The 19,818-nt window shown below is 46.0% G+C and overlaps 1 protein-coding gene and 1 long non-coding RNA gene across 3 annotated transcripts in view; one reads left to right on the top strand and one right to left on the bottom strand.

The window, feature by feature from the left end:
* The window catches only part of LOC138455244 (fatty acyl-CoA hydrolase precursor, medium chain-like), an 820,182-nt gene that overhangs the window by 136,283 nt on the left and 664,081 nt on the right, over nucleotides 1–19,818 (bottom strand). The gene's annotated exons all lie outside the window — the stretch shown is intronic.
* Nucleotides 3,127–4,057, top strand: LOC138455271 (uncharacterized). The gene is made up of 4 exons (XR_011261914.1): nucleotides 3,127–3,209; nucleotides 3,317–3,391; nucleotides 3,506–3,572; nucleotides 3,968–4,057. It is a non-coding gene; the product is annotated as an uncharacterized lncRNA (long non-coding RNA).

Raw genomic sequence — 19,818 nt, 5'->3', positions numbered from 1 at the left:
TGGGGGCCTGCTGGCAGGTGCCCTGCACTGCTGGGTGGTGGGGGTGCAAGGGGACATGAGTGGGGGCCTGCTGGCAGATGCCCTGCACTGCTGGGGGTGGGGGTGCAAGGGGACATGTGTGGGGGCCTGCTGACAGGTGCCCTACACTGCTGGGGGGTGGGTGTGCAAGGGGACATGAGTGGGGGACTGCTGGCAGGTGCCCTGCACTGCTGGGGGGTGGGGGTGGAAGGGGACATGAGTGGGACAGCAGTGGAGGCCTGCTGGCAGGTGCCCTGCGCTGCGGGGGGGTGGGGGTGCAAGGGGACATGAGTGGGGGGCTGCTGGCAGGTGCCCTGCACTGCTGGGGGGTGGGGGTGCAAGGGGGCATGAGTGGGACATGAGCGGGGGCCTGCTGGCAGGTGCCCTCAGTGCTGGGGGGTGGGGGTGCAAGGGGACATGAGTGGGGGCCTGCTGGCAGGTGCCCTGCACTGCTGGGGGATGGGGGTGAAAGGGGACATGAGTGGGACATGAGTGGGGGCCTGCTGTCAGGTGCCCCTCAGTGCTGGGGGGTAGGGGTGCAAGGGGACATGAGTGGGGGCCTGCTGGCAGGTGCCCTGCACTTCTGGGGGTGGGGGTGCAAGGGGACATGAGTGGAACATGAGTGGGGGCCTGCTGGCAGGTGCCCCTCAGTGCTGGGGGGTGGGGGTACAAGGGGACATGAGTGGGGGCCTGCTGGCAGGTGCCCTGCACTGCTGGGGGTGCAAGGGGACATGAGTGGGACATGAGTGGGGGCCTACTGGCAGGTGCCCTGCACTGCTGGGGGGGTGGGGGTGGAGGGGCCATGCGTTGGTGATCAGTAGTGCAAGCTGACATGTGGCTTGGCTGGGGGGCATGCCCATGTTGGATGGGCTGCCTGCAGGACATGACCAGGGGTGCAGGGTAGTCCCCTGTGGTGTGGGCTGCCTGCAGGGGCCGTGGAGGGTGTAGAGGGAACACCTGGGAGGACCCACACTGCCAATTCACATGTAGGACTCCCCTGCACCCCAGATATGCATGTACCCCACTCGCACAGGGCCTGTCGCGTGTGAAACTTCCCGCGCACCCCCGAAATACACGTACCCCGCTCACCCAAGGCCAATTGCGTGTGAAACTTCCCGCGCACCTCAGATTTACACGTACCCAGGCCAATCGTGTGTGAAACTTCACGCGAACCCCAGGAATACACGCACCCCACTCGCACAGGGCCTATCGCGTGTGAAACTTCCCGCGAACTCCAGATTTACATGCACCCGCTCGCCCAAGGCCAATCGCATGTGAAACTGCCCGCGCACCCCCGAAATACACGCACATGCTATTTTTGACACAGCGGGTGTTCGTGTTTGTCGCGTACCCCTTTGCACGTCATTTGAACTAGAGGGCCACAGTATGGGACAATCATCAGAGCTGTATAGATGTGCTTTTTGTTAGCGCACATTTTGGCGCACATTTTTTTCATGCGCAGGGACGCTACCGCCTGCCTTCGTGTGGCGGACGTGTTTAGGCCTGTGCGCGTCTTCGCCCGTGCGCTGGTTTGCCCTATTCGATTCCATGAATACGTGTTGTAGGCGAGCGTGTGGGCGTTCCGCGCACTTGCCTCCTGCACTTCCCCAGTGACGCCCACATTTTCACGCGTTGTTCCCCATTCCTCGTGTCACGCCCCGTGTTACGCCTACTTTTGTTATGTGCGCCGCGCTATGTGCGCTTTCGCTGTGGCCGTAGCGCATGCCGTTAGATGACCTGTGCACCGGCGCGCGCCACGCAGATTTTCAGCGCACATCCCAGATTTTAATCGCGCACGGACTTCCATTAATCGAATTGCACGGGTTTTGCTGCGATTTTCGCACTTGCACTGCGATTCGCACGGTTTTGCACGCTTGCGCAGGAATTTTCAGTGCACATTAATTCCATGAATTGGCCTGTAAGAAGCAGCCTGAGATATGCTAATGACCCCTATCAGAAATTATTTTTCGCAGAAGACTTTGAAGGTAAAATATATCTGTAAGAAATAAAAAGGTAAGCTCAAAGGCTTAGCGAGACCGAGAAAAAGTCCCTAATATGGGTGGTTGCGCACAGATTTAGCAATTATTGTGAAACTGGATTGGTCTAAAAGGTTAGCTGCAGTAGTGAGGCACAGAAGGGTAGTTCTCCCAGTATCCCTTCCAAAATTTTTGCCAGTTCGCCTTATCACCTACTAAAGTATTCACATGCCATGGTAACCTGAGCACTAATATTACTGAATTCATAAACTGTCGTTCTAAGTTTAAGGCGAATTCGACTGATCAACCTTAGTTACCTTAGTTACCTTAACTATTTGCATTTACTTCCTTCCAAGGACCCATGTGAGACATACCAGGAGATATCTAATTGCTTAAACATGGCTTTTCCGGTACTGCTTTAAACACTCTTATCCATCCTGGCACTGTAACCCATACAGTCCTCATTATTGAAGACCTCTTATCTCACTATTATTGTGTAACCATTTATTATTTGGAATACATGCCTCGTATTTTTCAGGTCAGGCACTACTATCTTTGCACTGGCACCACAGCCCTTCTATACACGGACTAGCACATACACATAACTAAGCTTCTGTTTCACTTTAAATGACACATGCATTTAAAGCTAGACACACTTTTTTCTACAAGCCAAACGGCTGACCAATCCCCAGGCAGCCGGTTTCCGTATACGTGTTTTTCTAATGGTACTGAACACCCAACTACATACTCAGTTAGCAGCACTAACACCTAGTATTTTTTGTGCATATTTAAAAACATTGCCCTGGAATAACTGCAGTCTAATACGAGCACGCGCAGATTTACTCAGGCATCTTAAACTCAGCACCCGTATATACTTTACATTGATAATCACTCCCTAGACTAAACAATGCACGTAGAATGTGACAGTAGCACTTAATATCCATCTACATTTTTCATAAACTGGTTGCAGTAACAGAATTGTTAGTTTTATTGGTTCGGACTTTAAAAACACAGACGTTTCCGAGACTAAACTCTGTACTTGGTTGCTTGGCAACCCTAATTGCAATGTATCATGTGACTGTGGTCTTTAAGGCCCATTTGTCCTGTGACTGGCTAGACCAGACAACACCCACATTCCTTGAGGCACACGACTGAAGGACGTGATGGAGACAGGACACAGACACGCGTTGAAGCGGCTAATGGAAGCAGCTACTGGTAAGCGCTTGCAAGCCTGCCTTTCCTTTGAACATTATGGCACAGTTATGGTCACAGCGGCTAACGGGAGACCTGCCTTTTGTGCTTTTCTCCCATGTTACCCTTAGAACTGAAAATCGATTTGCAGCACGGAAACGACAGCGCTTTATTCTTTGTACTATGCAATAAGCTTGAATCTGTTGGTAAGCACGAACATTTAAACCCATTATCCAGTTTTGGTATTTATTTGTTAACCTCACTACTTAACACTGCAACAGATACATTTAGTAATTAGTGGCACGTTTTTTACTTTACAGTAAGCTTTGGAAAAAGAAAAAGACATCAAGCTAACAAAGACATATGATGAAGGGTTTACTTTAACAGGTAACACGTGCCTTTAGACTGCTTTTTCTCCATTATTGTGATGTGGTCACACCATACTTCTAATACACCTTATTTTGTGGCAGGATACTAGATGCCTTTATTTCAAATGGAAATCTGCTCACCCTAATTATTTTGGTTTCTCTATTTTATGCATTTAACTACAGTAGTTGCTCATACTTCAATACTTACTAATTTGTTTTCTTCTTCTCTTCCTTTCTCTCCCCGCCCCCCCCCCCCCCCAATCTTTTGGCCTTTGTCCTCTCTCCTCACACCTGCACTTGGTGCTGATTGTGTAAATATGACCTGATATTATTGTATGGTTTGTCTTGCTTTTCAAACTATTACATGGCAATTATGGTAATGCAATTTTATTTTGTCATAATGTATGCTTATAGTGAATCCAAACTATTACCTTTCTAAACTCCCTGAGGAAGGCCCAGAGAGGGCTGAAACACGTGTTGGCGTGTAGTGTTTGTGAAATAAACCCCTATAACTATCTGACGGAGACTATATTTACTTATTTATACAGCTTCTGGTTACCTGTCTCTATAAACAGAAATTGGATGTATATGTATCTATGCTAAAACACCTCCAACATAAACGTGTGGGTAAGCGCAGCTTGTGAGACATTCTCTAATACACATAAGCTCAAAGGCTGACTACAATCTGATCAATTGAGTAAAATGTACCACGTAGGGAAAGGTATCTATAGTAACCATAGTAATTCAACAACAGTAGCAAGTGGCGAATATACGTTGTGGCAGAGCCCCACCATGCCACAGGGCCAAGAGAAAAGGAGAGACACTGAGTTATGTTAATGTTAAAGGATATTTGTACCGTGCACTACCACCACCGGAGTGGTACCCTGGCGCTCTGGCGGTTCTGTAAGAAAGGGGGCAGGGGTTACCAGTTACCAGCTTGTACCAGTTAAGCTGAGAGTGCATGGGCAGGAGCAAGTGTGTGTACAAGTACTGTTGTGCTTCTGCCTGTGCTGGCAGTACTGCCCCTTTAGGAGATGAAAATGGGGGATCCTGAATGCCATTAGCTACATGAGCAGACCTGATTTCAAACAACAGCATCCAAAGCAAAATTGTATTTTAAGAATTGGGATCCACTTTTCCTTTCATTCGAAAATCAGCAACGTTATCTGCAATTCCCATGCAAATAACGTTGCTGGCCACTACAGTTCATTAGAGCCTAGTTAGGTGCTGCTAGTCATGACCTGGAACCTTTCTCCAAGCAGGTGCGGGAAATGCTCACCAACATTGGAGCTGAAGAAGGTGTTATTTGAAGCACGTGACCGGTGTTGTGACACTCTTCAGGCATGGAGCAGAGATTAGGGGAGAATCATAGGCCATGGTAAATAACAATTCTTTGCTACAACAGGGCAGGTTTATGGGCCTGCAGTTATTGTCAAGGGAATGTGAAGGTTAGCAACTACCCTAAAAGCACCGTGATTTATCTTAATAAATCAAGGTGCTTTTACGGTAGTGAGAAAAAGTGTAAGCCAAATAGTAAATGGGAGTCAAACAAGGTGTGCACTCTTCTAGGATTCCCAGGGTCCAAATAAAGGCCACATTTCACTTCATGGATTTCCTGTGGACTCTACCACTTTTGGGTTGTGGTGGCTATGCATCCCGCTTCTAACCAGAAGCCTCTGGCATGATAAAGGTTGACTGGGTTTAGGGTACCCTCACCCCACTTCTCGGCAGGACTGCCTGGCACAACAAAGAGGTCTGGCGCTTAGGGGGCACAGTTCTAGGCAAGCAACACTACGGGCAGAGAAGGGAGGAGAGATGTAGCCAACAATTCTGCCTCTGAGTCCGCAGCCCTTCTTCACCCCTTTTGGCCTGCCTTCACCCCTCTGGGTAATTCCCAAATCCTCCCCTCTATCTTTTTTCCCCTCTTTGGACCTTGCCCCTTCTTCTTGACACCTTTCGGCCTTGACACCCTACTGCAGACCCTTCTGCTTTGCCCACCTCTAAGGGATATCGTGCCCTGCTCACTGTGGTCATGTTTTAGTGTACCAATTCCCATTGTCCCAACACCACACCTCTGCTATAGCATTGTCTTTCTGGCTTCATCTGCCACCTTCCTCCAATTCTAGATAATCCAAACCTTCCTCCTTCTCTGATACCATTACTTCTTCTTTACTTTCTTCAATCCCCTTTGTTGTTATTGATTTGGAAGTCTCCCTCCACCCACCTCTTCCAATAAACCCTGTGACGAATCCCAGGATATCATCACTGCTTCTGAAGGGAGATACCCTTCCCATGAGGCCAGGGAGGTGAGGTCACTAGCCGATAGTTCCCCTGGGGGGGGTGCTCAGCAGGTGGATCTCATGGGAGGGGAAACCCCCTTTGAGTTCATTGATGACCATATCGATAGAATGCAGTATTCCTACAACACCCCCACCTCTCCTTCACCTCCTACCTCTCCACCCAATGCCATATATTTCTGTAGTAAAACAAAAGTAGAGAGTACTGAGACGAGGAAGATCTCTAATTATTCACTTAGTAAGAACTGGTGCGAGGAGGAGGCACGGAGCAGTACAGAGTACTTGCCAGAACCACTTTGCACATTCTAGTGGTTCTCGACAGCCGACTGGAAGAAGCTGAGTTAAAAGCAAAGAAGGACTTGACGAAGTGTCAAGCCTGCCCTGGAGGAATCGAGAGATGGAGTATGCTCAGAGAAGGAGGGAGGCAGATCGGGGAGCAGAGCAAAAAGGAGTTCGCTGTTCACCTGCTCCTGTGTGAAGGGACCACAAAATATGGTACCCTTATGAACTGGGAAGCGCCGGGCGCCCTGTAGGGTGGCAGAGACAATCCGACGAGTAAGCGTAAAAAGCCACATAATTGATTCTGCATCCCTCTCGAAAGTCAAAAGACATTCAGAAAGCCTAATTACAAGAATAATATTTGGCAGAACAGTGAAGCAAGTTTAGCGAGGTACTGGCAGAAACCAGCAGTGCGAGTCTGGGGCCCGCATCCAGGAAAAGAGAACTGTCAGAGTGACATACAATAAATGCAGGTCTTGACAGGTGAGTAAACCAAGTCTATATGTGATGCCACAGCTTGGGAGTGCATCCAAGCTATTCTTCTTTGATGCAGTAACTGGTAGGAGGAAACCAGGTCTGCCAACCAGGGTCAGGGACCCACCACAGCCTGGGAGTGCATCCAAGCTATTCCTTTTTGTCACAGTGCCTGGGAGGAGGAAAGCGGGTCTGTCAACCAGGGCCAGGGACCCACCCCATATTGGAAACATATCCAAGCTCCTTTTCTTTGCAACTGTGTATGGTGAAAAGGAACCAGGTCTGCTCCGTCAGGGTCGGTGACCCAGAGACAAAAAAGAAACCTGAGAAGGGCCAACTAGGGAACAGAGTTTTCCCAACAATTGCTGAATTTTATTTCAAGCCTGAACAAGGCCGGGGAAGGGAGATATTCCCCAAGACTTCAGGATCTGAAGATTCCCAAACTGTCCTTTATCCAGAGTAATGGAATCACCCCTTTGTGCTAGAAATACCTTCTTGTCATTTACTTTAAAACTAAGATGTTAAGGGGCAGAGTTAGGATTCGAACATTGGGACTTTTGCTTTGAACAGACAGGCACTAGTTATTTCAGTTGAGGCAGGGAACCCCCTCTTAGAGTTAGGGAAAGATTATGTCTGGTTGATGTCACTTTTTCCCTGTTGCTCCCCAGGGGGCGAGTTTAATGAAACAGGTGTTATGAGAGGCAGGATGGGCATTTTTGATCTCCCTGGGCTGCCCTTGAACTCTCCCTTCCTGTTTGCTATTCACAGTCACCTCTCTCTGTGAGCCCAACAGGCAGGTGCCCCTCTTTGTCTTCAATTCTGGTGTTTTCCTCCTCAAAAGATCCCCTAATCTGTTGTGGGGCTATGGCTGTCTTTGTTCTTTTGGAGAGAGAGAGAGAAAGAGAGAGAGAGAGAGAGAGAGAGAGTTTGGGAGAGAGGGAGAGAGAGAGAGAGAGAGAGAGAGAGAAAGAGAGAGGGAGAGAGAGAGAGAGAGAGGCTCTTATATTTATTATCCTTGGTTTTTCACAAGGGTGCCTTTTTTCCCCTCTAATCAGCTAGTGGCGTGGGTTCCTCTGTGATGTCCTCCCTATTGGTTGAACAGCATCTCTGTGGATTGGCCACCCACCCAGTTCCCCTATTCCTGTGACCTGTGATCAGGATTGTGGTTTCTTAGTTTTATTTTTGTAGACCTGAGCGATTATGGGAAATGTAGTCCTCGCGGAATTGTGTATATTGATATGCTTATACCTCTTTTCCACATGGTATCAAATGATAGTAGACAGAGCCTCCAGAAAGATAATCTTGCAAAAGCTGCTGTGCACTAGCTTCCTTTTCTGCAAGACTGATCAGAGCCACTGCTTTGACTAGTAAGCAGTCAGCAGTTGCTGTGGCTTGAGCGACATCAGGAGCTAGAGGCAAGTGCTCTGGCAACCCCACATGACACTCTGGATTTACATGTTTATTTCTCTGCCTTTTGGGACTTGTAGACCTGTTTTTACAATAACTAATGCAAAACCACAAGTTCCAAAATGCAAAGCATGTACAAGACCATCTGATAATCCTTTGAATGACACAGAGCATGTTGGCATGTATGTGGGATGGGAAATTCAGAATTGGTAGGGAATGAACACTGGAGTGGCTTAGAGGGAACGAAGCACTGGCACAGAGAAACCGATGAAGGCTTTATTGGGTAATGTAAGAATGGTACAGAGAGCACACACTTAGGGCACAGAAACTAATATGAGGGACATGGAGGTGAACACATGATGAGCTTGGAACAGAATACAGGAGGTGGGCACATGGGAACACATGAGGGGCATGCAGCTGAACCCAGCAGTGCCTTTGAGAAGAAAACAGAAGAGAACAGCAGTAGGTTGTCCAAATTGGATGCAAGAGTGTGGACCTGCCACCCATTATGAGGAACCAAAGCCAGCTCGGGGCACAGCTGAGGTAGCACGCCTGTGAGTTTAGGGTCCTTTAGGAATGTGTATGTAATGGATGGGATCACACAGAATAACTCCAAATAACCGAACCAACTCAGGAAGATGGCAAAGTACTGTTTTATTAACAATCATCTAAAACAGGGAGTTTACAATGAAAATCAATAGACGTACGCTCAGGTTCTCTCAGTGATCTTTTCACAAAACATAGATTATATATCAAAAATACATCAGAGGTGACGTCATACTACTTGGTAAATAATGAAAAACCTACTTAGGGTCAGGGTTGGCTCAAGGGGAGCATCTAAATATATTTTCTATAGGAACTAGGATTGTGATTGGCTGCCCACTGTCAGGTGGACAATATTTGCCCACCTCTAAAACATGTCATCTTCAGAAACATTAGACACACAGTTTCTACAATTGTTTGGCATGCTTGTGCCATGTCTGGAACATTTGGTACACTTAGCAACACGTAGGCCCAGACCCAGGTGCAAGGAGACGGAGCATGGCACTACCTCCCCACCCAATTAGCCCAGCATCTCTCATCACCCATACCTTCTACCATGAAGATTGACTTTGAACTTGGCCTTGCAAAAGTATCATTATCTTCAGAATACATGGGAGTGCAAGCACTCACTAGGTTTTCTGGGACTCCAAGTCCGAACTCTATTTTCATCCTTCGCTCACGTGACAGAAGACCACAATTTGTTCCATCTAGCAGGTTTTAAATGTCTTAAATTAATTAAACCTGACACTCTTGGTGTTCTTTATTTATACCTTTAGAAGGGATGATTCATCCTTCGCACGTTAGCTCCTTTCCAGAATAGATAGCTGACCTTGGCTGCTTCGGTCTTGACGCCAGGCTAGATAACCTCACCATGCAGCTCCACCATTCAGCTTATTCTTGCTGCAACACAGTTTTCCCTTTCCCCTTCATGAGTCCTGACTTACTAAATTCATGATACCAATGTCCAGCTTCTATATAATGGTGGCTACGCCTGCATTCTATTCACTACGTATACAGCTTCTATGATGACTTAGTCTACTTGTGTTTCAGCATCTGTACAATTATTGAACGGTTGATTCTCTGCAGCACATGGACTTCGTACAGGTGTAATCTACTTCGTATTTAAACGTTCACTTGATTCTTTACTTCGTCGTTAGTTTCTGTAGGATCCATACATCCTCTTCAGCCAGTATCTCAGGACGTCATATATGTCTTTTGTGACATCACTAGCTTCTTTCTTAGCTCTTTTTCATATTCTTTCAGGGAGTTCCTCCCTTAGGTTGTCAGCGCTTCAGGGATACATTTGGTAAGGTTGTCTCAATGGGTATCTTCTTTCAAAAACACCCTGCGGTATTGGCAACAACTGCTGTGTCAAACACGGCACAAACTCATGTCTCCAACATATGGGAGGTAGGGGAGCAGGGTTTCCTGCAGAGGCATGCAGCTGCTCCTCTACACCTTGACCCGCTGTGTTGTGTGGCTTGGAGTATCCCAACTGTGCATAATCAATGGGCTATGCAAGACCAGGGGTGTTTTACTTCCCCTTCCTTTAATGACACTTTAGGCATACAGTCTGGCACAAAAGGTTCGAAGGGGACAATTCTGTGCCTATGGTCTGTCAGGAGTGGTGAGAGATGGTGCTCCTCTCATGTCAAGAAACAGGACTGAGGGAGAGTGTTTGTTTGACACCCCACTTGCTTCCTGTCCGAAGAGTGTGCATGGCGAGCCACCCAGAGAGCATCAGTGCGTGCTGTGGGTTCTAAGTAACAGCTACGAAGTAGCAAAATATGAAAAAAAGTTTTTATGTATGCGTGTGTGAAGAAAGAGGTTGTGTTTAATTGCACACATTTGAATGGAAGCGTAAATGTGCATTTTGTATGAGTAATGTTTGTGTATTTCCGGGGTGGGGGGAGGGTGAAGAGGGAAGAAGTGTTGAGGTGCCTGCAGTGATTCTTTGGAACCAAGATATCAGGCACAAGTTTTAAAGGGCAATGGCGGCACATAGAGGGGCAGTCAGAATGGACATGTTTTCCTACAGTGGCAGTGTTTATGTTATGGGCAAATGCAACACAAAGATATCCTTATGTGGGAAACCTGGCACACATTGGCATAACTGACATGGACACTTCTTCTTGCATTGGTATATGTGTGTTAGTGGCAAAATTAAAAAGAATGTTTCCGTAAGTGGGAAAACTGTCATATATTGTCACTGCCAACATGGACATGCCTTTTATTAGTATCAGAAAACTGGGCATATATTGTTAACAAAATCATCACGAAAATGCGTTGGAAAATGCTCCTGTGTACTGCGGGTGACCAAGCATTTACTGGAATTTTATTTCATGTATTACTCTAAAAAACTATTATAAATTGTATGGCGTTTTACTCAATTTGTCTCCAATAGCGTTCAGTAAAATGCACCATTTTAAGCCACTATTGAAAAACACTTGGGGAGAGAACCTTCCCAGATACTCTTTAGCTGGTTCGGGGCCTCTCTCTACACTAGGTTGTTTGCACACGTTCAGGGGAAACATTGACGCCCCTATACTGAATAAATTTACAGAATACAGAATACATTCAGCGGACACCACTGCTAAATACCCACCTGTAATAGGAACCCTCCAATGGAATGGGGAATCCTACAATGAAATCCATAGTAATAGGATGCCATGATTCCCAAAAATGATGAACCCCACCAGTTCTTAATGCGTACATCTATTCTGACATACACTCGAGAAGAGAAAATATAACTGTGAATATCCACAGGCAGCCTTGTATATATATTCTATGCGCAGTAGGTGCAGTATATTGATGAAAGCACAACCACCCAATTGCAACTGCTTAATATGTCCTAACAAATATAAACAAAAAATACAAACCGAATTTCTTTTTGAATGACACTTTGGGAAATACAAAAGGCAAACTATTTGGCTCCAAACCTAATGCCTCCTTAACTTCCATGAGAAATGTGCATGAAAATCCAAAAACATTTCCAGGGACATGTTTTTCTGTGGGAGGATCCTTGGCCAATTTAGGATATCTACTAGAGAATATCTAACTTGTAACTGCAAAGTAGATGACTACAAAGGCAGTTACAATTAGAGAGCAAAGCAAAAGGTTAATATTGATTGACAACTGCTAGGCCACTGATAATGTTATGTTTGAAAGCTGTTAAAAGCTCAAAAAGGAAATATGCAATGTCAACTGTGAGTATGCAGCTTGTATTGCTCGAAGTTCGAGATCATTCGCTGAAAATATTTTTTGACTAGAGATAACACTATGGGGCTCATGTTGCTCCTATACAAAATCCTTTTGCACAGAGCACACCTAATTGTTCAACTACCTTTGGTGTTTCTAGGATAATTTGTGGGGTGCCGGGGAGAAAAACAACCTTGACACTGGGTTGTATCAATCTATGCGAAACCAACAGATGTCCATAAACATATGGAACTCTCCCATCCCCTGCACACCCTTTCAATTGTAAATACAATCAATATTTGTTACATTTGCAATGATCACTATGAATAAATTCTTAGGAGACCGTTTTTTTAAATATATATATAAGAAAGATGTATTCAAATTAATGATTGCTATACTTCACATGTTATCCTTTACACTTTGGTACGTACATCCAATTATTTGTTTCTGTATTAAAGGCATACTAGAATAAATGTACTTTGAAAAATAGTGTAATATATAAAACATCAGGCTTATACAAATCTAACCTTTGTGACAATTTGTCCTCATGGGTAAACAATGTTTCAATAATCAATTCCTTACATATGCTCTGAGTTGTATAGGTCACATATTAGTCTGGAACAAGTAAAAAAACATGAAACATTTACTGACACATTTCGGGGTTTAGATTTGACCCTTTCTTCAAGAGTTGTTCACCCACTTTCTCTCTCTTTTTTTCTTTCTCCTCAATCACCTATAATATATAATTTAATTTTGTAATCAGATAATTATCTCTGAATGGATATTATTATGTCATGTTACCATAATCTTTCGAATAGTAATAAACATCTGGATGTTCACTTTCATATCAGTGTACCAGGGTTTCATTAGGTCTATATTCTAAAGTAATGTCACAGAGTTTCACAAGTCTCAATACTAAGCAACCTAAAACAAAAGGGATATATGCTAGTCTCTTCTAATAAGTAATTGGAGAGTATACACATTCAAGTTATGTGCAATCTAGCTGTGATTAGGAGTGCTTCTATGTTCGAGTTACCTTAGAGTCTCTGATGGCTTGCCATGACTCCTTCAATGATTGCTATTGCCAAATCCCTTCTTCAGCGGGTTTAGAACTAGATTCACTGTTATATCCATAATGATCTGAAGCTGCCCTTATAGGATGTATATAGTATTAGAGCATTGTTTGAGCATACCCTAGTATTAGGTCCAGGGATATTAAAAAAAAGTGGTAAATAAAATGGGTGATACAATTTACCCACTTTCCTATGGGTATAGTCAGCCTCCACTGATGTAGAAAAAACAGTCCCTCCTGGCTGGATATAACTAATGGGGATTAGAAAGGATAAGTCCATAAGCGTGTGTAGAGAGGACCGCTAAAGATCGTTTAGGCTGTAGCTTTAGTTAAGAGGACCTGTAATGGTCCATCCTCTCTTCTTACCTTGCCTGCTGGATAATTGTTTATCATCTGGGGAAGTCGCACTGCACCTCGCGGTGTTCGTGCTCCTTCAACAAGATGGCCGATGTTTATAGTGTGACGTCATCATGCTATGGCGTGATGATGTCATGCTTTTACTACGTTTGCGTGTGACGTGATGACGTCCGTGCCTGCTAATTGTGATGTCATGCTTTTACTACATTTGCGTGTGCGTGATGACGTCCGCGCCTGCTGATTGTGATGACGTTTATACAGAATAACATACTGCATCTATCGGTTGCTGTATATTCTCCAAAAGCATATAAATATGCAAAATGTCATATATGACATAGCATATGAGTATAAAGGTACTTTAGTCCTGTTCCTAGCTTGCTAAAAATGGCGTATGTTGTTCGGTGTAGTTGCATAAGTATCATGGTGTAAATGTCCATTATAACATCTGGTAAATAAATTCTAGTACTAGAGATTTATATATCCTAGTCCTAGCTCTCTGTATGGTGTCATATGTTGTGGGTCCATAGACTCTGTCCAGTAATTTGTTGAGATTATCAGACGGATCTGTAATTTTCAAACTAGATTTTTTGAGGGGAAAATATATTGGAAACATCCAAATATTTATTCCTTGATGATGGTAATATGCTCACATTCTGAGTTATGTTATGGCTAGTCATCCTTATATCTTAAAGCCACTCTATCTAACACATATGACATTGTATGTAACGCTCACCTGATTCCCGCAGAGGCGCCGGTCTTGACTGGGTGAATGCCGTATCTTCAAAGGTGATGTGTAACACACGGTTGGCTCTTTGGGCTGGACCTCTGTGCACTGTATGTCTGACTCGAAGAGTAAGATGTCTGCAGATAGAAAATATGGGATTAATGAACTGGGGTTATTGGGTGCCTCTCTCCTCCTCCCTTTCTCTTCTCCTGTAGAACCCCAAAGGTTAACGCCCTCACCTTAGGTAAGTGAACGCCGAGCTCTCCATCTGCCTCGGGGCAGGGTGCCGTAACCAGTTTCTTCACTGGATAAGGGTGCAGGCCTCTTGACCTCAGAGGACTGCTGTCCGTCGTTAACTGCACGAACGGTAAGTTCTGGGCACTTCAAATGTCTTAAAAGTCTTTTGTAATGATATCTCTTGTTTTGCAGGGTTCCGGCGATGGTGGATGGCGGGCTGATGAGAGTTGAGGATCGAACCCGCGTGAGGAATAGAAGCGCCTGGAAGCACGTAAGTAAGCGCTTGTAGCCTGCTTCACGATGCGCACTTACTGTCCCTTTTATCTTGCAGGTACAAGTTCGGAGCTTTAGAGAAGCTGAAGGGTGCTGGAATACCCACTGGATTCGGCGTGGGAAGGAGTAATGGCACGTGAGTAATAAAGTTGCCCAATGTCTTTAAACGCACCTTCTTTTGTCTTTCAGATGCGAGATGCAGCGCCGAAGGCCTCCGGAGCGTGCGAAGAGCTGGTAAGCTTTTGTCTTTCAGATGCCGGAATGCAGCGCGAGGCGTTGGTGACAGCCGATGGACCAGGTAAGAGATGCGCTGCCACTGAAGACCGTAGTGCTAACCTGTTCTTTCTTTGTCTTTACAGGTGCTGCTGAAGACTGGATTCCAGGATGGTAAGCCTTTGTTCCCTTAGGCCCAGGATCAGAAGCAGAAGACACGATGAGCATTCTGCTGCAGAGAATGCAGAATAACGCAAAGCAAGATTCATCCATCGGGTGTGGTTTAAATAGCCTCCTGTAGTGCTTAGGTGTCTCCTTCCACAGCCTCGCCTAGGTGAGAAAAGAGTTCCTGCTTTCCAGAAGAGTTCCAGTGTTCTGAACCTAGGGAGTGGCTCCTGCCCCACCCAACAGGAAAAGTAGTCCCAAACAGAAGAGGATCAGGGGCTCAACCGGCAGGTAAGTAAGCAGCATGGTCTGCTGCAGGTAAGTCCACCCAAGCATTATGAGCCCGGCGCTTCCAGCGCTGGGACTGGGCATTTTTATGAGCCTGGTGCCACTGGCGCCAGGACAGGGTCCAAAAGGTCCCAATTGGGACTGGCTGGCACTCGGAACCGGGGTTATGGGTCTGCTTCCAAGGGAGTCGGGCAAGTCCTGATCTTTTGGAAGCAGAGATCATAACAGCACCCCCCCTCAAGGCCCCTCCCAAACCGGGCTTCCCCGGGGGTTTGGGCTTGTTAGGAAATGTTCGATGAAATCTTTTGATTAGACGAGGGGCGTGGACATATTCTGCAGGTTCCCAGGATCTTTCTTGGGGACCGTAGCCTTTCCAGTCAATCAGGTAAAATAGTTTAGATTTGGAGATCTTGGAATCCAGGATGCTTTTGACTTCAAACTCGAGTTCTCCATCAACTAGAATAGGTTTTGGAGATTTAGTTAGTCGGGTTTGAGGTTGCACGGGTTTTAATAGAGAGACGTGGAAGACCGGATGTATCTTCATGTGAGGGGACAAGTCCAACTTGACCGCTACTGGATTTACTATGGTAGTGATGGAATAGGGACCAAGGTATCTTGGGTTAAATGTGCGTGGTCCTTTTAGAGGTAGATATTTGGTGGATAACCAGACTTGATCTCCTACTTGATATTGGGGGGCTTCCTTCCGATGTTGGTCTGCTCCTTTCTTGTATTGTTCTTTAGCCCTTTGAAGGTGAGAAACGGCTTCCTTAAACGCTTGGGTGATTGTAGAATGCAGGTGGTCTACTGCTGGTGTTCCAAGATCTTGGAGTGGATCCAACTCCGAGGTTCGAGGGTGACTACCGTATAAAAGAAAAAACGGGGTCTTCCCAGTTCCCGAGTGGACAGAGTTATTGTAGGCATATTCGGCTATCCAAAGGATATCTTTCCAAGTGTTTTCAGTTTGTTGTAGCATGCAGCGCAAATACTCTTCCAGAGTTTGATTGGTCCTCTCGGTTTGTCCGTCGGTTTGAGGGTGGTGGCTGGTCGAAAGTCTCACATCAATTTGGGCCAACCGACAGCAACTTCGCCAAAAATGAGAAATAAATTGACTACCTCGATCCGAAATGAGAACTGAAGGAAAACCGTGCAGTCGGACGATGTTTTCGAGAAATTCTCGGGCCAGAGTTGCTGCTGTTGGTAAGCCTTTGAGTGGAATGAAATGCGCCATCTTGGAGAATAGGTCCACGATTACTAGGATGGTATTGTATCCGGAGCATAGAGGTAGATCGGTGATGAAGTCCATAGAAAGCGTATGCCAAGGGCGAGGTGGGATGTCAATAGGGCGTAAGAGGCCGGCTGGTTTTTCCTTTTGACTCTTGTTTTGGGCGCATACTCCACAGGACATTATAAAGTCTCTGATATCTTTTTTACAAGACGGCCACCAGAAGTAGCGCTTGATCTTTTCCGAGGTCTTGGTCATACTGGGATGTCCTTCCATTAAAGAATCGTGATAACAAGAGATTACCTTTTTCTGTAAATCTGTGCTGGGCAGGTATAACCGTTCTTGGAAATATAATAGGTTGTCCTTCACCGTAAAGTCCTTTCCCTGCAGATGCCAATTCTGTATGTCTGCTGGAGTTACCAGTAGCCTGGCTTTATCCTTAACTTCCTCTATGGATTGTGTGGCGATTACACCTAGAATTCTTTGTTCGGGAATGATAGGTACAGGTTTAGGATTGATCAAATGTTCTTCCACTCCCATCCGAGAAAGGGCATCAGCTTTACCGTTTTTTGTACCAGGTCGATAGGTAATTATGAAGTCAAACTCGGCAAAGAATAGTGCCCAACGGAGTTGCCTAGAGGATTGAGCTTTTGCGGTTTTCAAATATTGCAGGTTTCGGTGATCTGTAATCACAGTAACGGTGTGTCGGGCCCCCAGAAGATAATGCTGCCAAGCCTTAAAGGCGGACTTGATAGCTAGAAGTTCCTTATCAGGAATAGTGTAATTGATTTCAGGAGGCGAGAATTTGCGGGACCAAAATGCCACGGGATGCAACTGATTGGTTACTGGGTCCTTTTGTGATAGAACTGCCCCCATGGCAAGGCTCGAAGCATCAGTTTCAACGATGTAGGGGAGTTCTGGGCGAGGATGTTTTAAGATCGGTGTAGAGATAAATCTAGTCTTCAAATTCTGGAAAGCTTGTTCCGCCTCGGTAGACCATTCAAAACGTTTGTTTTTCTTTAACAAGGCGGTGATGGGCTGGACTATTCGAGAGAATTCGGGGATAAACCTGCGGTATAAGTTAGCGAAGCCTAACATGCTTTGAACACCTTTTACGGAGGATGGCGATGGCCATTTGAGAATTGCATCGATCCTCTTTGAATCCATACGCACTCCGCTAGGTGATAATACGAATCCCAAGAATTCAACTTCAGTCACGTTGAAAACACATTTTTCCAATTTAGCGAAAAGTTTGTGTTGACGCAATCTCTCGAGGACCATTTTCACATGTTTCCGATGTTCAGTTTCCGATGAAGAATAAACGAGGATGTCGTCAATGTAAACAACAACACACACATCTATGAGCTCTCTGAGGACATCGTTCATAAAATATTGAAAGGCGGCCGGGGCATTGCAAAGTCCGAAGGGCATGACCTGATATTCAAATAGCCCATACTTGGTGCGGAAGGCCGTCTTCCATTCATCGCCCTCTTTTACTCGTACCAAGTGGTAGGCTCCTCTAAGATCCAGCTTTGTATATATGATTGCTTTTCTGACTTGGTCCAGGAGTTCAGGGATCAAAGGTAACGGATATCTATTCTTAACGGTGATCTGGTTCAGGGCGCGATAATCTATACAAGTTCTAAGTTCCCCTTCTTTTTTTGGAACGAAGAACAAAGCTGAGGAAGCAGGGGACTTGGAAGGACGAATAAACCCATTCGCTAGTTATTGATCCAGGTATTGTCGGAGGTGAAGATTCTCAGGTTCGGTGAGGGCATAAATTCTACTACAAGGAGGAGTAGATCCAGGTATCAGGTCTATCTGGCAGTCATAAGACCTATTGGAGGTAGAGAGTTAGCCTGATCCTTCCGGAAAACATCTTGGAATTCTAGGTATTCAGGAGGTCACTGGGGAGCCTCCGAGGAAATTGCTGCCAGTGCAACACCAGGTCGAGGGTGACAAGTAGAGGCACATTCTGGAAACTGAACCGTTCTTGCCCGCCAATCGATCTGAGGATTGTGCTTCTCTAACCAAGGAATTCCTAGAATAATCTGGAACTGAGGGGCCTTGATCGCATCGAACACGATCTTCTCATGGTGTCCATCTTGACTTACTAGCGTCACTTCTTGGGTGGTATGCGTTACTGGTCCGGAGGCTATCTCCGTACCATCCAGCGTAGTAATGACGTCCTTTACAGCCTTTGGACAAAGAGTCAGATTCATCTTCAAAACCATTTCATGATCCACATAATTGCCGATGGCACCGCTGTCGACGTAAGCTTCAATCGCATGTAATAGATCCGGATGTTCAGGGCTAATGAGGACCATAGGTATCACGAAATGCGAGGTCACGGAACTGGTTTTAACGCTCGGCAAGAGGACCTCTATTCTTGTCGGGCGAGGTTGTTTCCCTGCTCAGAGTTTGTGACCCTGGTAACTGCAGCTCCTACTGCCTTCTTGGCTGGTTTCACCGGACAGTCTCGAAGAAAGTGCCCCGAGTTTCCGCAATAGAGGCATAATTGCAGCTGTTTTCTCCTTTCCCGCTCCTTTTGTGTTAGTGGTCCTTTCAGGCCCCCTATTTGCATGGGTTCCCCGGAGTCTACTCCTTTGGTAGGAGTTGGTGGTTTGGAAAATACTCGAGCATCAAACTTGGAACGATCGGCCTTCCTGTTCTGCAGTCTGTGGTCAATTTGAACGACTAAATCAATATAGTCCGAACAGTCTTGCGGGGGATTCACTACTTGGGCTAACACATCTTTGAGCTCTCCACGTAGACCTCTATAAAAGAGCGTAATCCTTTTGTCCTCAGGCCATCGAGTTTCCACTATCAGTCTGTTGAAAGACGCAATATAAGCCAAAAGGTCTTCATTACCCTGTCGCAATGAAAGGAGCTCATTGTCCAAGGCCTGCCCCTGTGAATGTCTTGCAAACAGTTTTTCCATACTGAGCTCAAAAGCTTGAAAATCATGGAGAACCGGATCAACTTGATTAACTAGAGGGATCGACCAGTCTGCCGCATTTCCACTAAGGTACGAAAGCACGAAAGCTACCTTAGCTTGATCAGTTGGAAAGGCTGCTGGCCGGCATAAGAAGTGCAACCGGCACGGATTAATAAATACTGCAAACCTCTTTGGGTCACCAGAAAATCGTTCGGGCGGAGCCAGAGGTACATTCCCAGGTAGGTTGATCTGCACTGGGTTCGTAGAGGATGTTGAAGGAAGATTTGCCCCTGATGCGGGTAACGGAGTTTGTCCGGCTTGTGACTGTAGCAATTGTCTAGCGAGATCGTCTGTTCGCTCCTTGGAAATAATCAGTTCCCTTCTTAGAGGATTCGTTTCCTGACAGGCTGCATGCACTTCTGCTCTTAGTTCCCCAAGTAACTGGGCTAGCTGGTCGGTATCCGAGGTTTCCATAGCGCCTGGGTGGGAGTTTTGCGGTCGGCTTTGCGTTCTGTAACGCTCACCTGATTCCCGCAGAGGCGCCGGTCTTGACTGGGTGAATGCCGTACCTTCAAAGG

This window comes from Ambystoma mexicanum, chromosome 1p (genome assembly GCF_040938575.1).
Source record: "Ambystoma mexicanum isolate Mex_15411 chromosome 1p, UKY_AmexF1_1, whole genome shotgun sequence".
NCBI classification, from domain to species: domain Eukaryota; kingdom Metazoa; phylum Chordata; class Amphibia; order Caudata; family Ambystomatidae; genus Ambystoma; species Ambystoma mexicanum.
The sequence above is the reverse complement of the archived record's forward strand: the minus strand, read 5'-3'. Positions and strand labels throughout refer to the sequence as shown.